The following is a 12,296-nucleotide window of genomic DNA, read 5'->3' as shown; positions in this document are numbered from 1 at the left end:
GGATACCAGTCATATTGGATTAGGGCCCATCCTAATGACCTCATTTTAGCTTCAGGACCTCTGTAAAGACCCCATCTCCAAACAAGGTCACATTCTGAGGTACGGGAGGTCAGGACTTCAACATATGAGTGTGTGTGGGGGGGGCACAACTCAACCCATAAGAGGAGAGCAGAGGAGGGAGATGAGCAGACCCCAGGTCCCAAAAGGCTGCCTCCACTCACGCCCACCTTGCCCGGCAAGTCCTGCCTGTGGGGCAGTCCCAGCTGTCCCGGCCTCCTCTGGGAGAGGGGTGGGCCCTGAGCTGGTGACGGGGGCTCTGCATAAGGACCTGGGATGTTCATCATGGCCCTCTGTGTCCACATCCTTAAGGAAAACTGTCCCAGCCCCAGCCCCAGCAGTGACCCCTCTTATACCCTGATCATGCTTACCCCCTCCATAGCCGATCCAACCTGACCCGAGGGCAGGTGTCCAGAGGCTGGTCAGCAATTGATGACAACACAAGAAGCTGAGCTGGGCCAACTACATTCTGCCTGCAAACTGGCACCATGGCACATGGAAAGGATCAGCCAGCTGGTGAAGAAGGCCAGGAGCCATTGCCGTACATAGAGATGAGCCCCGGAGGGCCAACAAGCCAGGGTCTGTGTGCTGAGGTCAAGAGGGGGAAACCAGGGCGAGAAGAGGAGAAAAAGGTGCTGGTGAGCAGAGGCAGTGGACCCACCATGCAGGAGCTCTAATGTGGCCATGACACAGATGGAGACAACAGACAGCCCCCCTCACCCCAGACCCAACCTGCACACGTGCTGCTGGTTCCTTCCCCTGCTCTTTACAACAAACAAGACTGACCGAAGCAGGATGTAAAGATTTTAGACACCAGAATCTGCTCATGCACAGAGCCTCACGCGTGTGTGAACGCGTTCACAATCCCTACCACTGCTGTGTACACAAGAAAAAATGGGCATGCGTTTGCACCTTCTGTGTACAGACAGGCACAGGCTTACATAGCCCCGCACACACCCCCACCTGTGTGCACACGCGTGCAGTATGTCACACACACACACACACACACACACACACACACTCACACTCACATGCATATGCACTGACCCCAAAGAGGAAAGTTATTTCTGCCCACTCTCCAAAAGTCTGTTTTATAGGAACAAGGCTGCCATCATTTAATGTTATTTAATATGATCCTTGTGAAGCAGAGGCTATTGGAAATCAGAGCCCTTTTTGTCTCACCATTTTTTTCCAATTACAGGCAAGAGATCCAAGGGAGTTCTGAGGCAAGACAGAGATTATATGGCCTTAAGAGTCTATATCTGTTTGCTTTCTTCATGATCATGACAGTCTAAACCAGGAAAAAAACATGGGACACAGACACCCAAAACTGTGTGCTCAGCCGTGTTCCTTCTCCCGCCTTCAGCGCCCAAGAGGAGGGAGGGGAACGTGGTGGGTGTACCTTAGCTCCTGATCCCACGAGGCACCCAGTCCTGCCGCCCGGCTCTGGCCTCGGCCCATCTCTCTCCATCCACAGACAGGAACCGTGTCTTTCCTTGGTGCTTTGCTAACTGACGGGCTAGAAAAGGGCAAAGGGAGGCATTAGGCCCAAGGTGGATATTTCTTCAAATTACACAGTGTGGCCACACCCGGGAGCCAGCCTGGAAAGACTGTCACCACAGTGCCTCTTCTCTGTTCAGCCTCCCTGTCGCTTTCCAGGGCAGGGGCCCACCCATGGTCCCCACAGGGAGAACCTGTGGCCAGTGGCAGCTTCATGAGGGTATGGCATGGGACCCCGAGTTCAGAGTTTCTCCCTCCACCTCCAACCCAAGTTTAGTTTAATGCTCTGGTGTCGTTGTCTTGAAATTCCTCATGATTTCTGAACAAGGGCTTCTGTATTTTTTTGTACCAGACCCAGCAAATCATACAGCAGATCCTGCTTCTGACAGCATTTTTGTGGGCAATACCCAGAATCCGGCCCATGGCACAGAACCTTCTCCCAGGAGGAGCTGCTCCTGGTGAGGGAGGGAACAGTGGCCTAAATTCTGGTCCCCTTTCAGCCCCTCCCCACTCCGTCCGTCCGTGTCCCCCCCCCCCCCCCCCCCCCCCCCCCCCCCGTCCTCTTCTTGGGGACCTTCCAGCTCCTGCTGCTGCCACCCTCGCAATAGCCCCTAGGAGGCGCTGTGCTCCCTTTGTGCTCTGTCTGAAGGGTGCACTCAAATCCCATCCCTGGGCTCCTTGGTGAGGCGCACCAGGATTTCCAAAAGGGATTGAACTACTAAAGGGCCACTCTAAGGAAGTGATCCCCAAAGCAAGGAGAGGCATGGAGGTTATTTTCCCCAATACTTTCTGGTCCCCTAAGATGATCTCCTCGTACCTGGTCCATCTGCACTTCCTGGTCATGGAAATAGCCCCGGTATAACCTGACCCCTTCTCCTACTAGGGCAAAAAGACCCTTCTGTACTCCGTGTGAGTCAGGACCTCGTCAGGAAACAGACGGCGCCCTCAGGTAGGTGGGGTGGGGGTGGGGCTAACTGAAGAGAGTTTAAGGAGGGCAACGGCAGCTCTTCAGCGGTGTGCGCCGGGTGGGGTGAAGCACCCCAAGACAGCAGGCCCAGAAGTTCCCACTCCTACAGAGGGAGGGACGCTTCCCAAGCTCGCTGACTGCAGCCACGGAAGTGGGCTCCCCTACAATATCCTCGGCCAAAGGAAGGGACCCCCCCCCCCGCGCCCCGGTCTCTGAGTGCCTCCTCGCTGAAATGAACCATACCTCGTGCTTTCCCACTTCATGATTCCTTTCATCGATGTGAGAGAGAGAGGGGAAGGAGAGAGGGCTCCTCACTCGCGGCTGGAGTCCCTGGAGGATGTCATCAGCCTTGGTTCCTCGTGTCCATTCTTCTAGGGTCATCAAGACTCAGGCCTCCTCCCGTAGCCTCAGTCCCTCCTACCAGCGTGTGGGGGCCTGGAGTAGGTCTCAATCAATGCGCTGCAAGAGCCTACATGGGCCTTTGACCTCGTAGTGCTGGGCTAGCAAACAGATCCGGTCCATGGGAGTGCGTCTGGTTGTCATGGCTGCCTGATGTGATGTGTTAGGAAAGATTCTGAGGCTCTGGCTTCCATAAGCGAGAGCACCAGGGTGGAGGACCGGAGAGAGGGGAAGCGCGCACGTGTGTTACATATTTAACCTTGCCATCCTGCCTTTCCACCCCCCACGCCCCTGTGCTGCTCCAGAAGTCCCACTCCCAGCTGGGACTGAGTCTCTCCGCGAACCCCAGCCCACTGGGTTGGTGCTCTGGAGGCCCTCATTGTCTGGGGTGCTAGTGCCCAGAGACCACCTACTCACCAGTGCCGTGCCCTGCCTCAGAAACCCAAATCCCTGGTCATTCCGTCACCTGCCCAAACCACATGGACCCTCCAGCTGCACTGTGGTACCAGCCTTTGCTGTGGGCACACTTCCTCAGCCCTCCCCGCTCGGGGGTCTGACCACCTCCCCATCCCTGCCAGGGAAGGGGGTGAAGCTCAGCGCGTGTCTCACCTGCTGTGCTCCCATGGACCATGCTCAGTGTCTGGGGGAAAATCACAGGCCAGGAAGTCCTAAAAATGACTATAATAACAAAAAAACTTGATTACTTCTATGGCCAGGCACTGAGGTAAGTACTTCCCATTTATTTTCTCACTTCCTATCCGTTATAACCCAATCAAGCAGCACTGTTATCATGCCCATTTTAAAGTTAAGAAAACTGAGGCACAGAGAGGTCAAATCATTCTGTAAGGACATATAACTAGCAAGAGACAGAGGCTAGATTTGAACCCAAGGAGGCTGACTGCAGAGCCTGTCCTCTTAGCCTCACCTACACGATTCTGCTTCCCTTGGGGCTGTGGGAACCCCACAGTAACCTTATGCTCCAAGCTCCACTCATTCCAGAGTACCCCACCCTGAGGCTCTGCCTGGATCAAAGGAGTGAATACAACTAACACCCACAGCTGCACCAAACCTGACCTACCTGCAGTAGTGCTTTGCCAAAGCGCTTAAACTCACGGTACCCTACAAGGTAGGTACCATTCCTAGCATCATCTTGTAGGTGACGAAACCAAGGCATAGAGGTTAAACAGCTTGCCCAAGGTCATACAGCTAGCAAATGCAGTAGCCAGAATTTGAACCCAGGCCCCCTGTTGCCAGTCTGTGGCCCTAACCACTCTGCCATACCACCTCCCAGCTACCTGCCTTCGTGCAATACCAGGGCCCTCAGGAGACAGCCTCATGGGGCTCCACACGCTGCCAGGGCTATAAACACCACCCCATTTCATTTCCCCGTGAGCCTGACCTTCCAAACGTGACCACGGTGAGAGTGTGATTAATGAGCCAATTACTTCTATGGAAGACACCGTGCAAAATAAATAGCCCATTTCCCTTCAATTTACTGTTTTAATAAATAAATAGTGCTCCATGCTCTGGTGCTGTTTATGGCTGCTCATACCTGAAAGTTTGTGATGAATCTTCACGTTGCTCATTTCCCAAATTAATCATATCTGCCAGATGGCTCTGAAATATAGGACCGCATTTGTCCTTCCGTGTTAACAGCAACATAGGCAGGTGGGGCCCTGGGGAAAGCTGGGCCGAGGGGAAGAGTGAGCAGAGGGCGGGATGCTTGGAGCTCAGGACCCGTGGCCCTGGAGGCCTAGTGCCCACACGCGGGTACCATGGTCAGGGAGGCTTAGAATGTAGCTTGGTGATTAATGGTTCAAGGAAAACCACCAGGAAGGACAAGGGCAGAGGCGGGGAAGAAACTTCTTTCCTCTGCTTCAAACTTGGGTAGATTGGCCAAACCGGGGAAAACAAGAACAGGGTGTCCAAACTCCACCGAATGGGCAAACTCAAAAAGACCTTCACCTCCTCTCCAGGGGTCACGAGTGTTTGCAGAGTCATGTACTCAGCTGGCTATGTTTTCTAGATCCCTCTGTGCAGGCACAGAGCAAAAGGGCAGAAGGCCAGGTGTCTCCTGCGGGGCACTCACCATCTGAAAAATTGTCTTAGGTGGGATGGTAGATCATCAGGGTTCAATGTGATCAGAAGTAAAAGAAATTCAACAATCAAACATTCATGAGGTGCATTTACATTCTACACACTTTGACATATATCTAGTTAAGTCTCAGAGTAGTCCATGAGGTCAATATTAAGCACCCATTTTACAGATGAGGAAAGGAAGAGGTTCAGATGGCATCAATAACTTGCACAAGGTCTCAGAGCTATTAAGTGAAAGAGAAAAAGTTCAGATTCATATCTAGGTCTTCAGACTCCAGGAGCGGTGTTGTTATTTTTCATATAGCTATGATATGCTCTGTGTGTGTGTGTATACAAGTTATTTTTTTTGACATTGGTGTGACTGGGCCTGTTTATATTCCTTTCTATGTGCATTTTATCCCCATCAAACAATTCTTCGGAGGGTCTCCACAGATCCCTTGAAATCATCAATCTACCTGCTCTGTCCCTCCTACTAGGCTAAGAGAACCTTGCAGCAGCAGCACTTGATCTGTCTTTGTATCCCTCACTCCTGGCACAGTACCTGACATACATGTGTGTATTTATTCAGCACCTATGTATCAATCGTCTGCTGGGTGCTGTGTGCTGGGGACACAACAGTGAATGAAAAGAGACACAGTCACAGAGCTTACAGACGAGTTGAAAAGACATATTAATCACATAATTAACAAATAATGTAAAATTGAACTGTAGTAAGTACTAAGAAAGAGACACATAGAATTCTGACACTATAAAAGGCAGATGAAACTAGTCAGCGAAATGAGAGACAGATGCTGAGGAAGTGACATCTGAGCTGAGCTGTGTTGAGAAGCGTTAACTGGAAGATAGAGGCATGTCCTTCCATCCTGGGGACGAGTACATGGAGAGGCAGGCAAGGGGGCCTGTAGACAGCTCATGTAGGAGAGGCAGAAAGAATGAAAGGCAAAATATGAGGGTGGAGTAGGTGGTACCCTACCATGAGGGCCTTCATAAGTTTTGTTAAGGATGGAGCCTTTATCCTCAGGGTGAGGGAAGCCACTGAAAAGTTTTAAGCGGGGAGGTGACATGATCAGAGTTGTGTTTGGTTAGAGGGAGGCAAACCCTTCCCCAGGTAGATCAAGGAGGAGGTAGGGATGACGGTAGCTTGGACCAGGGTCATGGCAGTGAAGATGGAGAGAAGAAGAAATTCCAGAGGCATGGAACAGGTAAAGTAGATGGATAACAGCAGTGGCTTGAATATGGAACGTGAGGAAGAGAGGAGTTGAGGGCAGAAGAGGCGCCACTCCCTGGGATGAGAACACATCATGAGGACCCATTTGGGAAGCAAGATCTGAACTCAGTCTTAAACCTGAGCTTGACGGCCCTTCAAGCTCTCCAGAATGATATGTCAGGAGAATCTGACAATCTGACAGTAGGATATGTGGGTGTGGGGTTGTGCTCACGGCAGGGGATTAATCATGTGTCCTAAATTGATGTTCTCAGCTTCTCTCTCTCTCCCACCATTTCTTTTCATCAAGAGATAATGATGGTTCTTAGAAAATTTGGAAATAGACATGACTCACCTTGGATGGAGGCTTCGGAAGGAGAAGGCTCCATAAACCCAAGTCGCTACCAACTGCTAGGTGCACAGTTTTATAGCTCACACGGGGCTCTAACTCATTTGAGCTTCACAGTAACCTGGGATTATTAACTCCAATTTGAAGTTACATGGTTTGTCCTGAGAAATCATGTGTTGGATCAAGTGTAAACTACTTTCTTATTATCATCTGCCTTCTGGAAGAATCGAAACAGCAAAAAGCTTCCCTATGAGACACGTGAGTTCAATCCAGTTTACACATATCCCTGAGCACAAATTTAAAAGGCAAGGACAAGGCTACAAAGACACGTAAGAAGAAGTCTCTGCCCTTGAGGAGATCACAGTCCAGAAAACAAGAGTCCCAGTTGATTATAATATACAAAACAATGCGGGAGAATACTATATAAGACCCTTGTTTTTTGTTTTTTGTTTGTTTTTGTTTTTGCGGTACGCGGGCCTCTCACTGTTGTGGCCTCTCCCGTTGTGGAGCAACAGGCTCCGGACGCGCAGGCTCAGCGGCCATGGCTCACGGGCCCAGCCGCTCCGCGGCATGTGGGATCTTCCCAGACCGGGGCACGAACCCGTGTCCCCTGCATCGGCAGGCGGACTCTCAACCACAGCGCCACCAGGGAAGCCCTGAGACACTTTTAAATAAAGTTTCTCTGATTATAAAATAATCAATGTCTAGTATAAACAAATACAAATTTTACAACTGAAAAAGGAAAAGAAAAAGTATCCAAGATCCATCCAGAGGTACCACGTCACTGTTTTGTTTAATTTTGGCATGTGCTTTTGATTGGCGTTTTCAGTTACATAAGTCAATACACTGCCTGTAATGTTTAAGCTGGTTTCAGTTGGAGTTTCTGTGACTTGCAATCCAGAGAATCTTGACTAACAAGGTTATTTTGAGAATTCAATCAATTAAAGCATGTAAAGTGCTTAACACAGTACCTCGAATGCAGTAAGTAGTCAGTAAACATTAACTGCTATTATTCCTAAGGTTCCATCTATTGGATTGGGGGGCCAGGCACGCAGAAGGCTGTTTACATGAAATACTGAGGAGATTCCTGGCAGAAAACTAATCCTAAGGGAAGAGGAGTCCCAACACCTAGGATTCAGTAAGAAAGCCTGGGACTTCCCTGGCGGTCCAGAGGTTAAGACTCCACACTTCCACTGCAGGGGGCCCAGGTACCATCCCTGGTCGGGGAACTAAGATCCCACATGCCGCACGGCCAAACCTATGCCTGTGGTGATAGTTACACAACTCTGTAAATATACCGAAAGTCATTGAATTGTGCAAGTAAAGGAAGTGAATTGTATGGTATGTAAATTATAACTCAATAAAAATTAAAAAAGAAAGAAAACAAACCTTAGTCAGCAGGCCACGGGGCCATTCTGAGGACAGCCTGGTGTCTGCCAGTCGGAAGTGTCCCCCGGTTCAGCTCTCCCGGAAGCGCAGGTGCACGCCCTGTGAAAGGGTGGCTGAGATGGAACAGTGGAGCCTTGAAGTGAGGCCAGAAGTTTCTATTCCACCGCGTGCTCTCTTGAGGTTGGCTGCTAACACGGCTCAGCACAGGAAGAAGAGGGGCGCTCTCTCCTGCTTTGCAATAGAGCACAGGAACCTCTGTCACTTTGAGCCACTGGAAGGTCAGTTAAAGCTGGTTTGCTGAGTCTCTTTGAGACATTGTTTCTAAGCATTCAACACAAGCAGGCTAAGGGGGTTGCGCAGGGAGAATAAAATACAGGTTCTGCCTCAGGGGTTAATCATCTAAAGAAAAAATGTATGGGGGCTTCCCTGGTGGCGCAGTGGTTAAGAATCCTCCTGACAATGCAGGGGACACGGGTTCGATCCCTGGTCCGGGAAGATCCCACATGCCGCAGAGCAACTAAGCCTGTGCGCCACAACTACTGAGCCTGCGTGCCGCAACTACCGCAGTCCGCATGCCTAGAGCCCGTGCTCTGCAACAAGAGAAGCCACCACAGTGAGAAGGCCGCGCACCGCAACGAAGAGTAGCCCCCGCTCACCACAGCTAGAAAAAGCCTGCGTGCAGCAACGAAGACCCAACGCAGCCAAAAATAAATAAATAAATGTACTTAAAAAAAATAATAAAGAAAAAAGTGTGTGTGTGTATTTGTGTGTGTATGTATGTGTGTGTATGTATATGTATTACTCATCAAAATACACCAATAACAGCTGTGGTTTGCTCATACAAAGCTAATGATCTTCATAAAATTTTAACCATAACTTTGAGCTCATACACCCCATCCGTTACCCTACTGAGTTAACCAGTGTCTCTGTGACATGCTGAGAATTGCCATTTCAGGAAGAACTAAATGCTCGGGGTGAGATGGCAGTCGCCCTTTTTCTAGGACCCTGCCACTTCTTCGGAGTCCCATTTACTGGGCTGGGGGGAGCGTATAGACCACCCCTTGTCCCCGGCCACCCCCCAGACAAGGGAAAGGGGAAGCTGCAGCACTCTGCCCCTGTGTTAACCCTTCACAGCCTCAAAGACCACTTACCTCCTGCTTTTGTAGCCCAGTAGTGTGTGAATGGTGCCCTCACGGGGAGGCATCAGGTGGTCTCGTCTGGAAACGTGGGAACACATAGCACCTATTGATTTCAACTTTGGGTTTTACTTCCAATTCCAAGAAAACAGATGAAGTCCCATTCAACATCCTATCACCAAAGAAAACAGATCCTCAGCCCTAGATACTGAACTGCGGGTTCTCTAAGAATCTGGCATCTTGGTCCAATCCCAGAAACTCCAGACACAGGGAATGTGTATGTCAGTTGAGGAGATATCTGAGCTACTCCACACTCCCTGTACACCTGTAATAACGCCCATCACTGCATCTTGTCCGCGCATGTCTCCTCTTGAGACCTCATGAAGCCTGACTCAACCAGCCTCCCTATACCTGCAGGTGCCTTGCCTCACGCAGATATCCAAGGGCCCTGGGAGGTCAGCTTGGGTTTCATGGCATCTGAGGGTCTCTGCACTTTGCTGGTCCTTGTAAACTACGGCTTGAGGAGCCTTGGAGGCAGCTGTCCTTGGTACTAGACATGACCCTCCAATCTTGGACTCTCTCTGTCCTCTCAGCACACGAGCTGCCTCAGGCACCCACCAGTCTCCAAAGCTGAAGGCCACACATCATTAAGAATGGACAGGGCCTGCCAGGTGCATAGCCAGCTCTGCTTCGGGGAGACCCTGCCAGACCTGGGGTTTCTCATCTGTCACCATGGCCGCGTGGATGGTGCACCTTCCAATTGCAGCTCCCCTAAATGAAGAGATGGCTGTTTAGCTGCAATCCGCAAACCCAACTTGGGAACCCAAATGACATGGCTCCAGTCTTATCAGCAGGAATTATGGCTCTTGAATCAGGCACTATCGCAGAATAAGTGAAATTGTCGACACAGAAAAATGTGTTTGAAAACATGACATGATGTACAGTTAAAGTCTGCGGATTCTGCATCCACCTCAGAAATATTACACTTCCAGGACAATTTCCTCACTAACTGGCTCTCTCTTGAATGGACCACATGTCTTTTCCTTACTATGTCAGCCCTGCCTCCACTGGCAGCCGTTCCCAGCTGCTTGGCTCACTGATTCCCCAACCACACACCCAAACCTGCCCAGGTCCTGGGCCATGATTCACAGAGACTCATGACGCCCACTCTCTGTGCCCATCTTGGTCCCTGATGCAAACTCCCATCCCAGTAACTGAGTGCTGGTGTCTTGGCTTGCGTTATTTACAACACTGTGCCCTGCTGCCTGCCAGCTACCTGCCATGTGGACTTCTGAGCACCACCTGCTTGGATTTCCCATCACTGTCCTGTGTTGAGATTCATTCATTAGTTCATGCATTCATCCATTTACTCAACAAATAATTATAAAGCATCTGCTAAGGCCACGTAATTTCCTGTGCGCTAGAGACACAGTGGTAAACAAGATGACCTACTCAGGGGTGCTGGGCCAGGACAGCCCCACGAGGCCCAGCTCAAGACAAGCATGGTGTCCTCACTTCCCTCATGTGCAGAATGGGGTGGTCATGAAGCAAACATTTGTGGCCTGACAGCCTTCAGCCCCAGATGAGGGAAGTGGCTGCCACTGGGAGTCCCATACGAGGTTGGGTCTCCTGTGACTCATGCCCACAGCCATCTATTTGGCCCTGGAATGAAATTTATCACACTACATGGCTACTCTTGTTAAATACTGGGTTGGCCCAAAAGTTCCTTTGGATTTTTCCATAAGAAGTTATGGAAAATCCCAAACAAACTTTTTGGCCAACCCAATGTTTAGTCTGCCCCACTCCCAGCCGACCGTTTCAGGAGGCTGAAGTGGTATCTGGATCACCCAGTCTGTCTAGCCCACAGACACAGGTCACTTGGTCATTCTCTCCAGGTGGGAACAGCTATTGCACTATATGCCTTACTTTGGTTGTGGTCTCACCCTGAGGTGGGCGCCCTTGTTTCACCCACTGCAGACCCTGGTCTGGGTCCAGCATCCCAGGCTCCCACAGCTAATTTCCCGAGTCCAGTTCCAGGAGATCCTTGTATGTGTGATTGGACAAAAGAGTTTGGCTGTACCAGCCCACAATCCCTGGGCTCTCCACACACAGGACCTTCCAATGCTGGCCCCCTCCACTCACTTTCCTGCTGCCCTCCACCATGGTCACTTCCACAGGCCGGGTGGCATCTGTCCACAGCCACTTCTGGGCCTGCAGCAAGGAGAGAAGAAAACTGAGCCTTGGACCAGTAGAGCCACGCTCCAGAGTTTAGGGTACAAAGCTGGGCCACAGAATTGGCCTGGGGGTCCTGAGTGTGGCAGGTGTGATCACAGCCACCCCTGGAATAGATACCACTATGGTACCAGGCCCAGAGAGCTGGTCCAGAAGCGAGTGAGACCGGATGGTGCCCAAGCAGGAAATTCTCTGCAGCGAACCCGAAATTTGTGATAATGTTGTTCGGTTTTAAAGAGACACGGGATGAGACTTTCTTTGTACACCTTTGGAGTGTGCCAGAGACATGGCAAAGGCCCTCGAAGAGTCATGCAAGATCTAGTTGAAAGGTTATGTCGGAGCTGATACCAATTACTGTAACAACGGACTTTGGAAAAGGCATTTTATAAGTAAGATGCTTAATAACAACAATGGTAGCTGCCCCATACATGCCTGTGTGCCAGACACTTAACTGCTAACTTATGTACGTTAGTTCATTTAAGTCTTGAACCTATAATGTCAGTGCTATCATTATGATGCCTATTTCACTGATGAGAAAACTGAGGCACATGCGGTCAAAGGAGAGAACCTCATATTCACCAGTGCTGCCATTGTTTGTAGTAAGAAAACCATCTAGGAAAACAGATATATCAGAACTCTGCAGTGAAATTAAGGAGGCCAAGGTCTCCAGGTCCTAGTAGGCTGTCACACGAGGAAGTAAGAATTGGAGGATGAGATGTGACTTTTCGGAAATGCTTCTGCTTTCAGTCACGTTGTATTCTTTACCTCTCTTCTCAGAAAGACGCTCTACAGCCCACCTAACCAGCATTCCCTGCCTTGGCTGCACAGACCAACTGAATCAGAATCTCTGGGGGGGTGGATGCAGGTATCAGCATTATTTAAAGACCCCACTGATTTAAGGCAAGACTTGATCCCTTCCGCAAAAAGCATTTATGGTTCGAAGTGAGGTGAATGTGGCAGTTCCAA

The sequence above is a fragment of the Delphinus delphis genome, chromosome 8, assembly GCF_949987515.2.
Source record: "Delphinus delphis chromosome 8, mDelDel1.2, whole genome shotgun sequence".
NCBI classification, from domain to species: domain Eukaryota; kingdom Metazoa; phylum Chordata; class Mammalia; order Artiodactyla; family Delphinidae; genus Delphinus; species Delphinus delphis.
This window is presented reverse-complemented; position numbering follows the sequence as displayed.